Source organism: Mauremys mutica, chromosome 9 (genome assembly GCF_020497125.1).
Source record: "Mauremys mutica isolate MM-2020 ecotype Southern chromosome 9, ASM2049712v1, whole genome shotgun sequence".
Lineage (NCBI taxonomy): Eukaryota > Metazoa > Chordata > Testudines > Geoemydidae > Mauremys > Mauremys mutica.
This window is the reverse complement of record NC_059080.1, coordinates 93,605,169-93,624,307: the sequence shown is the minus strand read 5'-3', so window position 1 is coordinate 93,624,307 and position 19,139 is coordinate 93,605,169. Positions and strand designations below refer to the sequence as shown.

Sequence of the window (19,139 nt, the reverse complement as noted above, 5' to 3'; positions counted from 1 at the left end):
ATTGTGGGGCGCATCTTCAGCTGATATAAATTGGCGTAGCTCTGTTGAAATCAATGGATCCCTGCCTATTTAGACCAGCTAAAAATCTCACCCCATATACAGACCTGGGTTTGCTTTCAAATTCATTCTGAGGCACACCAGTTCGATTTTTGACATGAGAGAGGTAGAGCCGCCCAAACCAGCCATCCCCTGCCTCTTATATCTATTCCTTCTACCATTTCTAGCCGATCATCCTCTGCTTCTTCAGGGATGAGAAATACAGAATTGCTGTTGTCACCAGAACCTAGCAGTAAATCTCCACTAGCTTAATGGTGTTACTTAGCGTACGGTTGCTTCCAGCAACATTGAAAATGTGCTCTGTCATTCACCAGTGACTCGGTCTGAATACAGAAATTCAGAATGAGTGACAGTCTTAGCAGTAAGCATGGCACCTTTTCATAATGAGGCTGCTGCCGTTACTACTGTTCCATATTATAGGTAGGACTGGTAGCACCACCTATTATTAAGGTTGCCTGACACTTCCCATTATAAGACTCTGGTTTGAGTTGCTTATAGCATTCCCAATTTTTAACCATTTGAGCTGATATTTTACATGCCAGGTGTCTGCCTCAGGCTGAAGTATTTTGGAAAACTTCAGCCAAAATGGTTCAGTTGTTTCTGAGAATGAGACTAGGGAAAAATACATTGTTTTGCCCATGTTAAAAGGTTCTAGTGATCTTTTCTTTGGCCAGCTTTAGTGCCCCCATTCTTTGGAACAGGGCCTTGAAATTTGGCAGGAAGGTGGCCTATGTGTCAAAGATATATCTTTTGCCATCCCTGAGAAAATCTGCCCAAATTTGGCCAAGTTATAAACCCTTTGAAAAAAATCCCAGTTCACATGCTCAGTAAAGACTTTGACTTTAGCAGCAAAAAATCTCCAGGTTCCATCCACACTGAGCATGCTGCATCCCCTCACAGCTCCTACATTTTACAGGACTGATCATTAATCTCCATAGAACACCTGAGCATGTTCCCTCACAGCTGAGGGATACAGGGGCAAAGCTGAACTTTCCCTGTTACTGTAGTGGCTACTTCAGAGTGGGATGAGGCTAAGCAGTGGAACTAAGAGCAGGGAGCCTGTTCCTGGCACCCAGACAGTGTGGAGGATTAAACTGTCTGATCTGAAAGCAGAGGGGACAAGAGCTAGACCAGGGGTAAGGAGAAGGAGTAGACGGGACAAGGAGTCTGGTGAGATCTGGAGTTGCTGGGCAAGAAGCCCTGAACTGGGAGGTGCGGGGAGACTGCGAATGGTTTTGAAAGAAGATTGGGATGGGTAACAGGTGAGGGAAGAGGGCAGAGGTTAAACAAGTTGGTTGGGGGGGGCTGAAACTGGAGGAACTGGGGGAATGGTGACATTGGGACTAGATGGACAAGGGGATGGGGATTAGAAGTAGGGTGACCAGATGACAAACATGAAATATTGGGACGCGGTGGGGGGCGGAGCAAAAAAAAAAAAAAAGCCGGAGCGCCCCCCGCCACCAGGCGGCAGTGGCACAGCCCCGTCTCCACCCAACTCTCGGCTCTGACCCCCGATACACCCCCAGCTCCCCCATCCCCTCGCTCCTGGGCCCAGCCTGGGCTCCGAGCTGTGCAGCTGAGCCACGCCCCGGGCCCCTCTTGCAGCTCTCGGCCCAGCCACTCCTGGGCTTCATTGCACCAGCCCCACAGCAGAGGCTGCTCCACTCCGCCCCGTCCAGGACACTTGCCCCGGGCAGCTGGGCCTGGCCCCTCTTGGCAGGAGCATGTCCGCCCCATGTGTGTCTCCGCCCCCCACCCGCCCAGGCCCTGCCTGCTCCGCGCTGCCTTGCAGGCTGCAGGGCTGGAGCAGCCTCCGTGCTGCACTCCCAGCCACGGCCATGGCCCGTGTGCAAACCTGGGAGGGAGGAGGAATGCCACGTGCTTGGGGAAGAGGCGGGGCCAGGGTGGGGAGATGGGGAGGGATCCAATGGGGCAGGACTGGGGCGGGTCCAGGGCAGGGATTTGGGGAGGGGTCCAATGGGGGAAGGAGGGAGATGGGCAGTGGAAGTGGGGGCGAGAGCCCCTCTGGGCTCCGTCTATGCACCGGAGTGGAGGGCAAAATTGCTTGTTTGTCCAGTGTCCCGACCGAACATCGGTCGGGACGCGGGACAAACAAGCAAATATTGGGACAGTCCCGATAAAATCGGGACGTCTGGTCACCCTAATTAGAAGCCTGAGGAGTATAGATTGGGACTGGACAGGGACATGGAGAATGGGACTGGGAGTAGGACTAGGACAAGGAGACAGGGGTGGGGAAGAGACAAGACTGGCCAAGGATAGGTTGGATAGGACAGCGCATAAAGAGTTAAGCTTGAGGGGAACCAATAGAGTCTGTGCCTGCTAGAACACACTGCCCTCAAGAGTCTGGAATGGAACCTTCTAGTGCTAATCCACACAGAGGATGACAACTTACTAATGCTACCAGTTAGTGTTAGCTCAAGTGGCAGAGGTCTGTGTGGTGGATCTACGGGTTCCAGACCTGCTGATGACTCATGTGAGTGTCATGTTCTGGGTCTGATGTTGTTTAACATCTTTATTAATGACTTGGATGTAGGAATACTGATCCGATCTGAAGATGACACAATGCTAGGAGGGGCTGCCAGCACTTTGGAGGATAGAGCTAAAATGTTGAAGGATTTTGATAAATTGGAGAACGGGACTATAGACAACAAAATGAAATTCAACAAAGTAAGGTGCTACACGTAGGGAAGAGAAACCAAATACACAAATACAGAATGGGGGATAACTGACTTCGTGGCAGCCTTGCTAAGAAGGATCTGGGAGTTGGGGTGGATCACAACCTCAACATGAGTCAGCAATGCAATGTTGTTGCAAAAAAAAAAAAGCAAATGCCGTTTTAGATTGCATTAACAGAGGCATGGCATGCAAATCATGAGAGGTGATAGTACCACTCTACTCAGCGCTGGTTTGGCCTCAGCTAGAGTACTCTGCCCAATTTTGGTCACCAATGTATAGAAAGGATGTGGAGAAACTGGAAACTGGAAGATCCGGAGGCAAGCGACAAAGATGGGATGGAATGCAAGCCATATGAGCAAAGGCTGAAGGAACTAGGTATGGCCAGTTTGGAAAAGAGGAGATTAAGGGGGGGATGTGATAACAGTCTTCAAATACTTGAAAGGTTGTCATAAAAAAGATGGAGAAAAGTTGTTCTTTCTTGCCACAGAGGGCAGAACAAGAGGCCCTGGGTTCAAACTACAGCATAGAAGAATTAGGTTAAACCTCAGGAAAAACATCCAAACTGTAAGAACAGTAGGACAACGGACCATATTGCCTAAGGAGGTTGTGGAAGCTCTTTCACTGGTTTTCAAAAGAAAGGCTGGATAGCCATCTGTCTTGGATGGTTTAGACAACAAATCCTGCATCTTGGGTGGAGGGGGTAGACTAGAGGACCCTTGCGGTTTCTTCTAACCCTATGATTCTATAATGGAATTTGTTTTTTTCAGTGTGCTTTTTTTTAAAACCTAGGAAATTGTATGTACACCCCCCCACCCCACATGTTAAAAGAACATAAAATGTAAAGTCAAGAAATTAGGAAATGCCAAAATTAGGGAGTCCTGTGCTATCTTAATTCAACCCCCTGGTGTGTGCATATTATGACACAGTCTTTAATTACATGATCACATAGTATTTTTTATGTAATAAAGGCAGCTGCTGTCTGAAGGATCCCTGCCTCCCTCATTGCAGAAGGGGTGTACTGAAGGAGAAAGGGGATTGTAGGAAGACAAAGAATGCTCTTATGGCTAAGGCAGTAGAATGCTTAATATAATTCCCACTCTCTCATCTCAGAGGGGTGTTGTGAAGATAAATTAAAGCTTGTGAAACACTCAGATACTATAATGCTGCAATCCATAAAAAAAACCTATGAGGAAATTAATAATTCTGTCTTCAGAGCAGGGTTTGAACTGTGTGCAGTAAATAAATCATGGGGCCACACACACTGAGCACTATCCATCCTGAGCACTGTCCATCCTGTGCACTGAATGAGGCAGGCAGGGGTCCTTTAGAAAAAATGGTATGTGGTCATATAACTAAGGACTATCATAATGCATAAGCACAATGTGATTCACTGTGTGGTGAAGGGCTTCAAAACTTGACCCTAAACTTTCTGGTTTACTTTGAACTTCACCTTTCTAATTAGGCTTAGATAGTTTTGGTACGGGGAATGTTATAACCGAACTAAAGCTAGAGGAGTGGAATACAAGAAGTATCATTTTGGACAAGGCTACTTTTTAGCTTCCCAATTAATAGTATTATAAAGAATCAAGTTTTCTTCTACAGCAAACGTCAGACCATATACTTGGGGCCTGAAAATATTTCAGTTGGATTTGTAACTAGAAGGCGCTGGAATGCTGATGCTCAGCTAACATAATTGAAAGCTTCAATAGCATATATACCCTTGAATCTGCTCAGCTAAGGGCATCCCTATTGTCCTAATGTGAAGGCCATGCAGCTGAGCAGAGGCACGATGATTCAGTGCTTATTAGAGGATATTAAACCATTTCATCTTTTCTCCTTATGAGCACCACCGGAAGACAACATCACTTCCTCGCTTTTCTTTGTACCTCTCTGCTACTTAATAAACATTCATGCACTGTAAGCAAGTTTGGGGCTTTGTTTACTTGGAGTGCTGAAAATGCTGGCTCCCCCTCTAAAACCTCATCCGTCCCTTTGTACCACTGAAAACTGGCATCATTGGCTCTTCTCCTGGACAGTGCCCAACTCATCATTATATCTTGTTTTCCCCCCTTCTGCCACTCAGTTTGTAAATTCTCCACTGTATTAAATTATATTTGCCCATATCTGAGCCCCAGCAAATGTAAGCCCCGGTTCAGCAAAGTATATAAGCACATGCCTAGTTTTAAGCATGTGAGTAGTTTCATTGGCTTCACCTTGCTGAATCAGGGTCTTAGTGAGCTTTTCAGGTGTGGTGAGCTTGCTTTTAAGAGACTTTTGCAGAAGTTCTACCTGTGTTTTGATTTTCCTATCAAATTCTCACTAGCATACACTAGAATCTTGTTTCTTGGCATTTGGAAATGGGTAGCTTTTTGTTTCTGGTGTTTTTATTTGATGTATTATTGATCTCTCAACTTTTCAGACTTCCATGTAAATAGCCCCTTCTCCTAATCAACCTATTAGAAAGAATGGCTGCCCAGTGGGTGTGTGCCAACGTAGGGTCTTCAACCGTAGTTAAAATCCCATTTCACAATAGCCAATTGAGACTCCATGGAGTACACTTCCAAGGGATTATGGTACTTCTGAAATGGCCGCCATCTCATACTTCTGGCAAGTATGAGCAATAACCATCCAGAAGTGCGCTCCCTGTTGAGCTGCGTGGCTTCATAGTAAACTGTCTTAATTGCTCCCTTAGCGCAAAAAAAAAAGGGGGGGAGGGGCAGGAAATCTAGTAGGAAATGAAGATGACAACTATAAGGTTTGACATGCCTTAGGGGTATGTCTACTCTCTTGCATTGGGGGGAGGGCAGGGGAAGGGTATTAAAATAATAGGCCCATACCTACCTTCAAAATATTAGTGGCTGAAGTGGAAGGAACCCTGGGTAACAAGCTCTAGTACAATTGTAAGCAGAGTCAGGATGAGCCCCACCCTGACATCTGGTGGTAAATTATGGGGAGTGCGGAAAGTGTTGCATTGGTATTTCGGTTATTTGCATGGGCACTCCCACCCCACTTAGCATACCGCAAAGCAGCATGGGATGGTTACTTTCACAGCTGTGGGAGCCCCCAATTTCGTTGTTATTGGGGCAGGAGGAATGAAATGTTGTCACCCTGATTGGGTAAATGGGGAACTACAAAATTGTCTTGTGATGGGGGGTTTCATTGTCAGCTGGATAGCGCTTGCTAGATGGGGCACATGGGTTCCAAAACCCATTGAGAGGAGAGAGGCTGGGGCCAGTATCTGTACTTGGTGGTGCAGGCTCCTTGTGTGAGCCAGAAGCACCAGTTCCACCTGTGCCTCTCTCCACTGTGGAATGTCAGAGTTAACTTTTGATTCCCTTAAGAATCTAGATGCAGGTTACTGAGCTGAATTCACTGGGGCTCCCCTACTATGAGCTGAAATCACTGAAGAGCTGGACTTGCTGAGCTGGACTTGCTGAGCTGAGAGCACTATGCTAATGAGTGGAGCTGAAATCGCTGAAGAGCTGGACTTGCTGAGCTGAGAGCACTGTGCTGATGAGTGGGGGAGCCTGAAGCAATACTGGCAGAGCAGAGTGGAGCAGTTTGTGCAGCCCTGGGTGAGTGGAGCCAAACAGCTCGCGAGGACGGCCGGAGCAGATCACAGGACAGCTGGTGGACCAGAGCAGCTGGCAGAGCAGAGCAGCCCACAGAGCCAGCGGAGCTGAGCGGTTGCGGGGACGGCTGGTGGAAGCAGAACCCCACGAAGAGGCAGGGCAGTTGGCCCCGAACCACGTAAGGTGCCCCTTTCTACCCAGGCTGGGGAGGGGGACCTCTGCAAAGAGACTCTTGAACTCTGGGGCTGCACTGACCCGGGACAGAGACTTTTGGATTGTGGGACTTTTGGGACTGTGGGTGATTTGGGGGGTTGCTGGACTCAAGGGCCCAGAAAGAAGGACACGGCCCAATTTGCTGGGGTGGGTCTTTGCTCACGGTTTGACCCATGATCTCTAGTTAAGGTATTTTCCAGATTTAATGCTTGTTGTTGTTTATCTTATGTAATTAAACCTTTTCTGCTACACCAAGACTCTGTGCTTGCGAGAGGGGAAGTATTGCCTCTTCGAGGCGCCCAGGGGTGAGTGTAAGATTTTCCCAGGTCGCTGGGTGGGGGCTCGAGCTGGTTTTACATTATGTTGTGGGGAAGGGACCCCTATGTATTGAACCCAGCCCTTGCTGCTATCGTTTCGGCCCGGCAGAAGGGTTACACAATAAGATAGAATGAAAAAGAAATTAGTTTAAAATGGTTTGAAGTCATACAAAAAGCTCATCCACCACATAAGTCTCAGTACAATAATATTCTCTAATGTGGCTGAACTCTTCATGCTTTTCATGTAGTTGTGCTAATTGTAGTACTTAGAGAGTGAGCAAATTCTGCTATTGCCTTCCTTAGAGGGAAATGGGGATTCAACAGTTGAGTAACATTGCGAGTGCTCATTAATTAATTCTTAAGTAATGCAGAATGAAAATTAAAATTCTGTGTGTGTGTGTGTGTATTATATATATATATATATATATATAAAAATTACCCTGAATGTCATACATTCATTATGATCATCTATATTGAAATGAATACATATTAATATTAAATGGCCAAATCCTCAAAATATTAACAGCTAATTACATATGTTACTATATATATAATATATACACATCCATACAAATGAATACTACTGTACTATATAACAAGGAAATTTAGTTTATATTTATACTGCATAATGTAGTTCAGGAGTTGGGAACAGTTTTGATAATTTTTAGAATTAACCTGTATTCATTTCAGTGTAAACAACTGGGAACATGATATTTAATATATACCCCAAGCCCCCTTTTTTTCAGGGAGGGAGGTGTGTGTGTCTATATCTATTTATCCATCCTAAATTGAACCTTTTCCTTTAATAATCGTTAAGGAACATAGAAAACTGTGGTACAAAAGATGTGTGATGTTCAAGCTGTATTCTCATGATGTACTAAGGCCTGTACTGTTGGTCTCATAGGCTCCAACATTTAGTCCTTGTCTATGTTGCACCCGTTTAACTAAAAAATAGATTTAGTAAATCAGTGCAAACCTCTGTGTGGACACACTTGTACTGCATTCAAATTGGTAATATTGTGTTAGCTTACATCTGTAAATTTCAGTTAAACCAGTGCAACTTTGTGTGCACACCAGACCATAATGGTGCAGATTGTAGTAGCCTTACTCATGGTGGGTAGCACCTCCGCAAGCAGTCCAGTTTCAGCCACTGGAACTATTTGCAGAATTGGGCAGTATTTAACTTCTAAGGGTATTGGCCTCTGTTTCAGTATCTCAGTGAAATTCCTTGTATTGGCATCTATATATCTTTTTTCTATGAACTGTGTGGTTTATTTTGGGAAAATTCAGAATTGTATAATATTAAACTGAACTTCTTTAAGTGACATACTGATTTTTTTTTAAAGCAAACTAGAAACCCCCCATAACATTCTCCTTTATGGAACTACATTTGATAAGCTGCAGGGGTCAGATTGATAATTCAAGAGCTCATTTGGCTGAAGATCCAAGCATATTTCACATCGTTTTTTTGTGGCACAATGAACAAAGTCTATCAAATCAAGTTTATTAAACCATGAATTTTTCCTCATGCTCAAATGACTGATTTCACATTCCCTCCTGTGGGGCTCCCCATCCCAGGAAAAACTAAAAGGTGAACTGACCAAGCAAATGTGTCTGTTCCCTAAATAATAAAAGCCAAAATCCTGTTTTATTAGCTAGGCCTATATGCTGAACTAGACTGAAAGGTACTTTATTCACTGCAGACTGATGTTCACCATGACAATTGTGCCACTGTTTGCTTTAGAGATATGCAGTGACACAAGTTCCTGAATTATTTCAGTATAGAGTGCTGATTTATGGATAGCTTAGCTCAGTTATCTTAAGGCATGTCTACACTGCCTGGCACTTCAGACTGGGGGCATGAATAGCAGTATGCACCAGAGTGCTGCGCTGTAATGACACTGTGTAGATGCTGCAGGTACAAACTTAAAGGTTCCTGGTTCACTAATAGTTCTCTTCAAATACAGTAGGATTAAAAAATAATTTTCATCATCTTCTACTCTTCCTTATTTCAAGGAGGAATAGAGACAGAAGTGCCAAAATAATGAGAATTCTTATGTCAGTGCAATCCACATTCACACTGACCCAAGATAAGAAATACTGGAAATTTCACAAAGGCAAATTACAACACAAATGAGTAAGAAGTGACTAGAGCAAAACTGGGGGTTTTTTTTTGTTTTTTGTTTTTTTGCATAAGCACTGCAAATTCAAGTAACCAGTATCCGTGACCCATTTGGGTTTCTTTCTTGGTGAAATTCTGAGAGTCAGCACAAGACCTATGCATCACTCTCAGGATTACTAGGTAAGCATTATGGAGGTCCCCTTCATAGGAATGAATTTCATGCTTTGTGAACATTCCCACGAGCAAATTTTTGTTTGCAAGAATGTTCGTGGAAAGCAAAAGTATCAAGAATACTTGTGCACATATTCATGTGAATATACACACATTCTAATATCTGCACCAGAATTGTTCCTGGAGCCCAGGGGGGCTCCAGGCACCAGCACGCCAAGCGCGTGCCTAGGATGGCAAGCCACGGGGGGGGGCGCTCTGCTGGTCGCCGCGAGGGCGGCAGGCAGGTTGCCTTCGGTGGCATGCCTGTGGAGGGTCCGCTGGTCCCGCAGCTTCGGCAGACCTCCCTCAAGCTGCCGCCGAATCCACGGGACTGGGGATCTCCCGCAGGCAAGCTGCCGAAGGCAGCCTGCCTGCCATGCTTGGGGCGGCAAAATACCTAGAGCCGCCCCTGCCTGGGGCTATCTTGAATCTTGTTTTTGAGGGACTGTCATTTGGAGGGCCATTCCATCAGAGAACAGAAACACAACAGCAAACACACCTAACTATTCTAACACAGGGCTCAGCCTGCTAACACTCTGCTGCCACAAGCAGGGGCGGCTCTAGGCATTTTGCCGCCTCAAGCACGGCAGGCAGGCTGCCTTTGGCAGCTTGCCTGCAGAGGGTTCGCTGGTCCCTCAGCTTCTGCGGACCTCCCACAGGTACGCCTGCGGGAGGCCCGCCAAAGCCGCAGGACCAGCGGACCCTCCACAGGCATGCCACTGAAGGCAGCCTGCCTGCCGTGCTCGCGGCGACCGGCAAAACGCCCCCCATGGCTTGCCGCCCGAAGCACGTGCTTGGCGTGCTGGTGCCTGGAGCCGCCCCGGCCATAAAACAACTCTGAGGGTCACAGCTTCCTGCACGAATGCTGCATCGGTGGCACACCCAGCCATAGAACAGGCTGTTCCATTTTGGGCAGCAGTTGGGTGTACTGTACTGCATGTTCGCTCCTCTGCCGGCCCATGGAGTCACCTAGCCCACTGCTGGCAAATTTTCATAGAGTTAGTGGCCAAAAGGGACCATGACATCATTTAGTCTGACCTCCTGTATATCACTGGCCAACCTCAGGGTAAATCTCATCCTGATACCACTATAATGGGCCCAGTGACTCAAGTTACACTGAAGTATTTCCAGTCCTCAGGAGACTGTAGTGTCAGCTGCCACACACAGAGAATGGGAGAGACCGAGGTGCCACGAATGCCCAGGCCAGAGGTCAGCAACCTTTCAGAAGTGGCATGCCGAGTCTTCATTTATTCACTCTGATTTAAGGTTTTGTGTGCCAGTAATAATTTTAACATTTTTAGAAGGTCTCTTTCTATAAGTCTACAATATATAACTAAACTATTGTTGTATGTAAAGTAAATAAGGTTTTAAAATGTTTAAGAAGCTTCATTTAAAATTAAATTAAAATGCAGAGCCCCCAGACAGGTGGCCAGGACCTGGGCAGTGTGAGTGCCGCTGAAAATCAGCTCGCGTGCCGCCTCCGGCACCCGTGCCATAGGTTGCCTACCCCTGGCCCAGGCAATGGCAGGGAAATGATCAGGTCAGACTTGCTCAGATGATTGTAGCAGGCGATCCAAACCCCAATGATGAAGAAGATGAGTAAAAATCCCAAGGCTAATGCCAGTCTAATCCAGAGTTAAAATTGGCTCTAATGCTGCGGCATGCCAGAATCACTGCTCTGTTTTCCTGGAACAGGCACATCCCTTAATGGTTGATCCAAAGCCTATGAAATCAGTGAAGCCCTTTCAGGGGGCTTTGGATCAGTTCGTTCCTGCCGAAACAGGTAATGATGGTATTTGTGGGCTTCCTTTAGCATTTTGAGTAAGGCCAACTGGAGCAACTGGTGAACCAGTTTCATTAGAATACACATACTGATCCTTTGTCCATGTCTAGATTTAAATTCAAAGTAAACTGTTTTCAGGATCCTCAAGTGTTAAAACATTATTTTTTAAGCCCTTTGGAGGACAGGATTAGAATTAAAAATGACCTTCACAAATTGGAGATTTGGTCTGAAACCAACAAGATGACATTGAATAAAGACAAGTGGAAAGACAACTACATAATAGGAATAACAGGCTAAGTGGTGGTACTGCTGAAAAGGATCGGGGGTTTTAGCGGATCACAAATTGAATATGAGCGAACAATGTGATGCAGTTGTGAAAAAGGCGAATATCATTCCGGGGTATATTAACAGGAGTGCCATATATAAACACAGGGAATAATTGTCCTACTCTACTTAGCACTGTGAGCCCACAGCTGGCATATGGCATCCAGTCCTGGGCACTACACTTTAAAAAAGATGTAGACAAATTGGAGAGAGTCCAGAAGACAGCAACAAAATGATAAAGGGCTTAGATAACCTGACCAATGAGGAAAGGCTAAAAAAAATTAGGCACACTTAGTCCAGAGGAAAGATGACTGAGGGAGGACCTGATAACAATCTTCAAATATGTTAAGGTCTGTTACAAAGAGGCCTGGGATCAATTATTCTCCAGGTCCACTGAATATAGGACAAACAGTAATGGGCTTAATCTGCAGCAAGGGAGATTTAGATTAGATATTAGGAAAATCTTTCTAACGATAGGGATAATTAAATACTGTAATAGGGTTCCAAGAGAGGTTGTGTAATTCCTGTCACCGGAGGTTTTTAAGAACTGGTTAGACAAGCACCTGCCAGGGATGGTCTAGATATATTTTGTCCTGCCACAACGTGGGGAGCTGGACTAGATGACTTTTCAAGGTTCCTTCCTGTCCTACATTTCTATGATTCTCTGATTCACCTGCTCACTCTGAATTTCTGAATTCTGACCAGGGCCCCCAGTGGGAATTCCAGTAGACTTTATTGGAACCCTGGTCACTGTAGGTTTCTATTGGCCTGTTTTGGTTTTAGTCAGAGGACCAGTAGCTCAAGAACCCACACAGCTCTAGGAACCAGTAGCCCCATTGCTTTGTTCTAAAACCTAGTTTGCTAACTGGAACCAGATGAATATTTACCCTAGGGGTAGAAGGTGAAAAGCTGAAATGTTATAAAATAAGCTATTGCCATAGTAGTTCCTGGCAGTAGCAGAAATTCTCTTCTCATGATACTACCAGTAAAAGATGGACCTTACTGCAAACTTCAAGTCCGCATTTCAAACCTGCAAAGTTTCAGTGTTTGGAGCCAAGCTTTTTAGCTCAGCCAATATAGAGATATGCCATGACTATGAAATTTAGATTCAGATCTGCATTGGCTTCCAATCGCTCCCTCCCTTTCAAAGTTTAGAGGAGTTCAGATCTGGGTTTTGAGTTGAATCTCATCTTTATTTTCAGCCCAGCTTTGGAGGACTATGAGGCTAGGGTTTGCTCTCACTTCTACCAGTGTACATTTGGAACAACTCCACTGAAGTCAACAAAGTAGCTCTACATGTGACCAATGTAACTGACACCAGAATCTGAACCAAGAATGCCGGGCACATTCCCAATGGGAGTTTTACCATTCAGTTGCTTATGCAAACACAATCTAAACTGTGAACATCTGGGGTTCATTGATGTATTTCACTCCACACAGAGTTACCATGCCCTAATTTCATTGTATTGTAAGTCAATTAAACATGGAACAATTCCTGCTTTGGTGTATGTTTTGGAAATATATCTAAGCCCAACATAATTAGACAAAGAGGCAGACATACAGACAGATTTAAGAATAGATTATTTTATTTATTTGCTGCTATTGTACTTTCACCCTTCATTTTATAACCAGAATTTGTCAACCTGAAAGGGCAGAAACAATCACAACAGGAATTTCCAACATGGTGAAGCTTTATTAAAAACAGAAGTGATAACATTGGGTATTATCCAGAACTCATCTACTTCAGCTGAAAAGTAATAAAAGAGAGGCCATCATTTGCAGGTAACAGAGGATTAGGCAAGCTACTGTACCACTAATTCCTGATAAACAACTGCAATAAGTATCAGAGGGGTAGCTGTGTTAGTCTGCAATAAGATGTAAAGTGAAATAATTAAGTGTCTGAAGAAACCTAAAAGCATTAAAATAAACGTACGGAGAGGTGTGTACATTCTTGTTTTAAAAGTAATTACATTACAGCAGAAAGACTTAGCCAGAAATGAAGCTATGGAAGAGATGATTCAGAAGAAGAAATTTATATTAGTGCATACTCTGTAATCTTCTACGGTGCAGACAGTCCGATTTATCTGCAGTCTTGTATGATCTTACATCCCTAGTTGTGACTGATGTCTGTAATAACATAGGGCCCAGTTGCACCCCAGAAATATGCAGAAATGGCACATGATCCCAAACCCAGAGAAGTCAATGGAAAGATTTCCATTTATTTCATTAGGGTTTGGATGAGACTCTCATAGAACCAGATGGAGGAATCCATGCTCATTATCCTGGCCTTCTGCTGACCCTTGAGGCTGATGGGTTTTATGGGAGGCCCCATAGACTGTTTTCGAACTTTGCAGAGATTTCCTCCCTCTTGGCTCCTTTCCGTAGATGTTTTTTTTTTTCAGGAGAGACCAATTGGACCCACCTTTTTATAGTCATATGGGCTAAAGAATCAGCCTATACAGGCAAATTTCATGAACATCAGCCTCTCCCGCAAGCAGAGGTTTGCACTTGAAAAAAAACCAACAGAATGGGGCCATGTTGGGGGAGTTCAAATGACATTTTGTGGCTTTTCATCCTAATTTAAAACCATTTGTGAGTAAAAACCCACACGTTTCACAAAATTTCTACTTTGAAATTCAGTAGAGCTGCACTTAATTTCACCAGCTGAGAATATGGTTGAAAATTCTTTGCAGACAAGAATCAATTTGCACTGGAAACATGCCAAAATTCATATTGTCTCTGTGAAAAATGGCCATTTTCTGTTAAGTGCTGGTATTTACATCAGTTGGTATTTCCTAAGTTGAAAAATGGCCTGGAAAGAAATTACCAACATATTTCTCTGTGGAAAATCTACAAAGAGAATTTAGTCACTTTCAGAGTTCTGCCACTTATAATCAGGCACCACCTGCTGTTTGACAAGTGCTTTAATTATTGTGCAAACTCATTGTGATCATTGTCTGCAGAGCTGTAAATGCAGTAGCTGGGAATGAGGGATGGTGCATGGAAGCATGTTTCCGAAAGGGTTCCATATGCACAGCATGGTACAGAATGCAGATTTTCATTTGGCTTTTTATTATGTAAATAGACATAAGAATTGCAGAATTTTCTGAAAATGACTATATAGGTATCCTCAGCCATGTAACTCCAGGGAAATCTGATGTACAGCAGCTGAGGATCTGGCCCATAGTGTTCTTGGCTTCGGGAATAAGGGCCTGATTCTTTTTCCTGTTTTTCATCATTGTAAAAATGGTTGGTGGTGGAGTTATGGCTGATTTGTATCAATGTAAGTCAGAGGAGAGCCCCTCCTTCATTTAGAGAGATGTGCAGATGGTTTGAAAATTATTTGGGTACCTCTCTAGATGTGAGGAGACTGAGTGGCAAGCACTTTTTTTTTTAAATAAAATAAGTCAAAGGAGAAAATGTAGTTGTTCCTGTGACTGATAGACAATATCTTGCAATATCCTGAATGAACATTATTGGCCTGAAGAAGTGTTCTGTGAAGCTCCAAAACTTGTCTCTTTTGCTAACAGAAGTTGGTCTAATAAAAGATATTACCTCACAATACCACGTCTTTACTGAATTAAGTTTAACATCTTTGGAGTCCATTGTATTAATAGCACAATTGTGTATATGTTACTGTGAAACTATATGTATGTACCTTCTTTAAGAGACTGACATGCAATTTCTGGAAGGTATTAGAAACTTCAAAGGAGTTTTTGGAACAATACCTGTGAAGTGGATTTCCTAAGAAGTACCTGGGGAATGCAAATGACACACTTTGTATCCATCCTTTTGAAGCTATTCCCCGGGAAGGAAAACCCATTGTCTACTAATTACCACTAGGTTCTGCAAACTCCAGATCAAAGAACCCTAAACTTTATAAAGGATAGACTAACCATGTTATCAGTTTTCAGACTGGTAGCCATGTTAGTCTGTATCAGCAAAAAGAACGAGGAGTATGTGTGGCACCTTAGAGACTAACACATTTATTTGGGCATAAGCTTTTGTGGGCTAGAACCCACTTCATCAGATGCACGGAGTGGAAAATACAGGAGCAGGTATAAATACATGAAAAGATGGGGGTTGCCTTACCAAGTATGAGGTCAGTCTAACAAGATAAGTCAATTAACAGCAGGATATCAAGGGAGGAAAAATAACTTTTGAAGTGGTAATGAGTGGCCCATTACAGACAGTTGACAAGAAGGTGTGAGTAACTGTAAGGAGAAATTAGTATTGGGGAAATTAGGTTTAGGTTTTGTAATGATCCAACCAGTCTTTATTCAGGCCTAATCTGATGGTATCCAGTTTGCAAATTAATTCCAGTTCTGCAGCTTCAAGCTGCAGTCTGTTTTTGAAGATTTTTGTTGTTGAAGAATTGCCACTTTTAGGTCTGTTATTGAGTGACCAATATATTTATACCTGCTTCTATATTTTCCACTCCATGCATCTGATGAAGTGGGTTCTAGCCCACAAAAGCTTATGCCCAAATACATTTGTTAGTCTCTAAGGTGCCACAAGTACTCCATGTTATCAGTGTAGTTGTTCTGAGCTGAAGCTGTGATGAACTTGTCACTACAAGGAATCCCTTTTGCATGGGTTTGAAGGACTGCTTCTGCCAGAATCCATGCTAGGGTTGGGGTTAACTCTGGTAAATTTATTAGTATACATACAAGTTCTTTTATTGTTCTAAATGTAGTGCTTTTTACCTTAAGAATAAAACAGGCTTGCATAGGAAGTGTTGTGTGCTATTTATGTACAGGCGTGACTACCCACCCTTTCCTGGTTACTGTAAGCGGCCAGTCCGCATCCAAATCCAGTAGTTAGAAAAATAAACTAATAATTTAAAATAGAATATAATCCATTTATTAAGTATTTATAATATGTATTTTAAACCATTCTATAAAAGGAGAGATAGTAAATAACAATGGATATAAAAAGGTATAAAAACCTATAATCCAAAATTTAAAATATGGAAACAAAATAGCTAAAATTTAGTTTTAGTACGATACACAGAATGGGAACTCTGGGATCTTTACTGGTCACTAAACATATCCATCATGTTGACTGTGGGATATAAAACAAGTCTACAGATACTCTTTAAAAATTTTACCTCTATCAAGTCCCAAAATTTTCAGCAAATCATTGTTTCCTTTGCTCCACTTGCCACACGCTCCAATTACGAGGCCAAAGAAGTGGATATTTTTACCTCCCGTCAAATTTTTGATCTCTTCCTCTAACTTGAGGTAATAAGTCACCTTCTCTCTGTGGGCTATCTCCAAACTCCCAGCATTATCCTCCCACTGCACTTTTACATCAACCACCACCGCCATATCACCTTTTGTAAATATAATGTCTGGTTTTCTCAACTCTCCCTTACTATTTCTTCAATGGGGTTCTACTATTGCCTTCCACCCTAGTTTGACTACCTTATCTATAACTGCGGATACTACTCTATTATGTCTTTTGATCTTTGCATTCTTAGTTTTATTGCTTTGGCCAAAAATGTGGGGTATAGTCTCCTGCACTTTACCACACCACCTGCAAAAAGCATTTACTCCTCCTCTTCCTCTTGCTAGCGTCTCCCTTGTAGGGTAAATATTTGCTCTAAGTTGTAGTGCTGCGATATATGAAGAAGACTTAATTTTACTAGAATTTTTAAATATTGAATTACTAATTATGTCATTTTTCAAATACTTTATCCCTACTCCCTGGCATCTCATCTCTGACCATCTCAAAAATTCTTCCTCTCTCCATTTTCTGGGATGATGTGTTGCTGCACTAAACAATATCTTATCAATTCGATTTTCTCCTGCATATAGATAAGATAAATCTACTCAATTATCTGTTGAGACAATATGTATCCTCCATTTTTGAATTAACATATTTGGAATTTGTATGCTAAATTTTGTGAGTGCAAGACCTCCGTCCCTCCCTCTTGAATAAAATAGTCCATCAGTGGTACACTGAGGTAAATGTAAAATTTGTTTAACTATTTTTCTAACTAAAATATCCAAATCATTTAAAAGATTAAAAGGGGGTTCTATTTAAAGCAAATTATAAAATAGTCTTGGTAAAATGAATGTTTGTAAAATCAATAATTTCTGAGCCGGTTTCAAAGGGGCCTTAATCAAACTCTCGCTCCAATCTTTCAGTTTCTCCTTAAGTGATAGTACTCCTACCCCTATCCAGGGATCTATTCTTGCACCTAAATATTTTTCAAAATCCCCTGGTTGAACGACTCAATTTCCTCAGTCCCTATAGTCCAATTATCTTTTGGATTTACTACATAAGTTTTATACTTGGTTAAAATGTGAAAACCTTTTGTTTTCTTCATATTAATATGAAGATTAGTATTATTACAAAAACCCTCTAAATACCCAAACTTTTAACCATCCCTTGATATGAGCTACTTAAAATTGCCACGTCGTCGGCAAAAGCCAGTGACGTGACACTATTACCCTGAACATAAAAACCAATCCCTTCTAGTTCTAATCTAGTTAAAAGGGGATCTATAGTGATATTAAACAAAATAGGAGACAAGAGGTCACCCTGTTTGACCCCACTCCTAATTAAAATAGACTTCAGTACTTCATCTCAGTCCACACAGTCTTATCCATAGGTCCAGCGACCCTAATCACACCCCTATTATATTTAACACTGTCAGCTGGGGCATCAAAGCCGACAGCGGGGGCGTTGTTAACCCGGTCCAGTGCCACTCCGGTATAAAAATATAAATCACTTTTTTCCATGATTAAAAGATATACCCTTACCAGGGGGAACCTCACCTGTACCTGGGGGAGGCTACCCTTACCAGGGGGAACCTCACCTGTACCTGGGGGAGGCTACCCTTACCAGGGGGAACCTCACCTGTACCTGGGGGAAGCTACCCTTACCAGGGGGAACCTCACCTGTACCTGGGGGAAGCTACCCTTACGAGGGGGAACCTCACCTGTACCTGGGGGAGGCTACCCTTACCAGGGGGGCAACTACGTGAGACTATGTGGGGCTGTTCACCCCGTCCCACACCCCAAAGGGATGTGGGCTCATCCTCCACAATCTGCCCAGCTATCCAAGCCGGTTACCGACTCTCACCACGAGGAGGTAGCGGTTGGACTTGCTATCCAGAGGCTTTCCTCAAATTAGGGGTCCTAAACAGCATGAAGTCGAGCTCTAACGGGTGTGTGAGAAAGGGCTCAGATCTTGGCAGGGATTTCCCCTACTGGCCAGGCTCGCGTCCACCCCCGCCTCACCGATAGCCCATTCTCTCACTACTCTCAGGCAATGTAACCTACCGAGCTCGAAAACTGAGAGGGTCCAGAGACACATGGATAGCCATTAAGAGAGTCTGTACTAATTACACCTGTCTCACCCAGAAGGGCAACGGCTGGGGAGCTGGAAGCCTGAGAGTGGGTGCCCTTGCTGGACCACTGAGGGGCAATACAGGTGCAGTTGCCTTGAACTGTGACAGTTCCTATCCAAGCACTCCTCAATGCATCCAACTATGGGGAAGGCTGGTTGTTTATGATTAGAGAAGGTGCCTGGAAGCTAAAATTTGGGCTTCATTTCCTGGTTCTGCTGCTGACTCATTGTGTGACCTTGAGTAATTCATTTTACCATTCTCAACGTACCCATCTGTGAAATAGGGGTAACCTCCCAGGGGTTTGAGATCCTTGGATGAGAGGTGCTATGGAAGTGCAATGTCTACTTTGACATCTGAGGCAGGAGAGACCGTGAGACTTCTTCAAGACCGTGAGACTTTCTTCTCCTCCATCCCAGGAGGAGAAGAAAAGCTGGACCTCAAATTTGAGGTTGCTAGGAGTATTTTTAAGGGAAAGGGGAAAATA

At 43.5% G+C, this 19,139-nt stretch overlaps 1 long non-coding RNA gene across 1 annotated transcript in view; it reads left to right on the top strand.

Moving 5' to 3' along the window:
* Window positions 1–2,445: 2,445 nt before the first annotated feature.
* Window positions 2,446–19,139, top strand: part of LOC123377965 — a 96,250-nt gene continuing 79,556 nt past the window's right edge. The window contains exon 1 of the long non-coding RNA XR_006582402.1: window positions 2,446–2,551. This is a non-coding gene — a long non-coding RNA (uncharacterized LOC123377965). The remainder of the gene's footprint in view (window positions 2,552–19,139) is intronic.